This window comes from Chiloscyllium plagiosum, chromosome 1 (genome assembly GCF_004010195.1).
Source record: "Chiloscyllium plagiosum isolate BGI_BamShark_2017 chromosome 1, ASM401019v2, whole genome shotgun sequence".
NCBI lineage: Eukaryota > Metazoa > Chordata > Chondrichthyes > Orectolobiformes > Hemiscylliidae > Chiloscyllium > Chiloscyllium plagiosum.
The window spans coordinates 68,115,734-68,118,114 of NC_057710.1; positions in this window are offsets into that span (position 1 = coordinate 68,115,734).

A 2,381-nucleotide genomic window follows, 5' to 3' on the forward strand; every position below is an offset into this window, starting at 1 on the left:
AATCTAATGGAATCTATTTTGAATATTTTGATTGAACTGGCTTTCAGCACAGCCTCAACAAGTGTGTTCCAGACATTAACCACTTGAACAAGTTTTTCTTCATGTTGCCATCGCTTGTTTTCCCAATTACTCTAAACCTGTACCCTCCTGATTCTTATATGATTCTTTTTCCTATCTCCTGCAACTTCTTTGCCATCAGGAATTGGAGAGAAATTCTCAAGTTTAGCAGGAACTTGTTAGGCTAGCTGGCTGGCATTATGAAAGGATGGATTCCAAATATAAAGACCAACTATTGTCCAAAAGCATAGGTAGCATTGGATCATACTGCAGGAGCAAGAGAACCCTAATTATTTTAGTTTAGATATAGCGAAGTATAAAGTATAACGTATCATTTTTGAAAAATACATTTTTCAATGTGGCTTTTCCTGCTTACCAATATAACCAAAATTAAAACATAAAAAGGAATATGAAAGTGTCAGTGTGATTTTTCAGTGTGTACAAACTGAAGAAACTACTTTGTATGATTCTTTGTCAACATAAACATGTTGGATGGAAATTATTAATGGATATTCCAATTACCAATACTAAACACCAAAAGTAACATTATCTACAAAATGAAAATAATTACTTCCCTGCAAAATGACCATTAATTCTATGAATGCTGCATCGATAGTGGACTGGGGTTGACTAAGCACCTGTGGATATTTACAGACACAACAGAGTTAGGAAGTGCTGATCAATTTCACAGGAGGCAGGAAGGAAGGGAAATCATTTGGGCACAACAATTTGCCAAAAATAGGCATTCATAGAGCTCACAGGTGCAAGTTTAATTTTGAAGGAAGCATTGTCCAAACTTTGGTCTTTGATATTAATAATTCAAATTTTTGATTCCTCGTTTAAGTGCCTTTTTCATTTATGAGACGCATGGTGCTGAGTTTGTGCTGAAATTAAAGGCAGCTCACTTCCTATGAATTCTTTTCCATTGCGCGTCAGCGTTGGCTCAGTTTCAACATTCACTCAGTTTCAGCATTCTTATCTCTTGAGTCAGAAGTTTACAAACCCTAGCCTCACTCCAGAGACTTGAATACTTAAGCCTGTATTTTTCTCTAAACATGTGATGCAGCAGTGACATTAAAGTTGTACTACAGCTATTTTTCCGAGGAATTTTATATTATTTTAGCTTCAGAATTTTCTTACACAAGTTTTTGTAATGACTTTTGACTTTCCTGTGTTACAACAGCCAAAATTTCACTAAACTCATGCAAAAGATCAGATGATGCAAGCTTCCTACACGTATATTCATTTTCGATTGGGGGTTAATAAATGCCAAAAAAAATTAGGGGCAGCATGACTCAACGTTACTATATCTGGCGATTTATTGTGATTTTTCTTGAGCAATTTCTTTTAATTTTGCTCTACAGAGATCTGGAATACAATTACTGCATCAATGCTAGTAATCTCATCAAAATCTGTTACATTAAAAAGACAAAAGATTTGTCTTTATAATTTTATTTTATTAAACAAGTTGTCCTTAACATGTGGATAACTGGTGCTGATATGATTGCCTTAAACTTTAATTGTCATAATGTTTTAAAATAACGTACTTTAGGAAGAAAGATGGTGTAGGTTGTGTGGTCTTCTCACTGTGTGTTGGGTTATTATGACCATATTGACTATGTCATTTCCATTCATGGCACTATACTTTCTAACCAGTGGATGTGAAGCACTTTGAAATGCTCTGTGTTCATGGAAGCCATAGTGTAAATATAATGAAAGCAAAAAATGGCTGAGAAATCTCAGCAGATTAGACAGCATCTGCAGACGTAAGCAAAATTAATCTTAATGTTAACTTGGATTTTCTCTGCAAATGCTGTCTGACCCATTGAATTTTCCAAGTGTTTTTTTTGTTTTTATTTCAGATTTTCAGCATCCACAATATTTTGCCTTTGTAATATAAATGTAAGTTCTGTATCAAAATGCAAATTCAAATGTTTAGTAATGAAATACCCATGAAGGACTATTATTATTTTTATTATTATTATTAGTTATCTGTAGTTAACACTATTCTGAAGATTTTCACACCACCAAAAATGAGTTAATAAAAACAAGCTAGATATGGTCATGAAACTTATCTATTTTAATGTTTCAGGTTCTGTTTCAATAATAGGCAAGAACATTCGAAAGCTGATTGGAGGCAGATGTTCGCAGGTAAAGGGACGGCTGGAAAATGGGAAGCCTTCAGAAATGAGATAACAAGAATCCAGAGAAAGTATATTCCTGTCAGGGTGAAAGGGAAGGCTGGTAGGTATAGGGAATGCTGGATGGCTAAAGAAATTGAAGGTTTGATTAAGAAAAAGAAAGAAGCATATGTCAGGTACAGA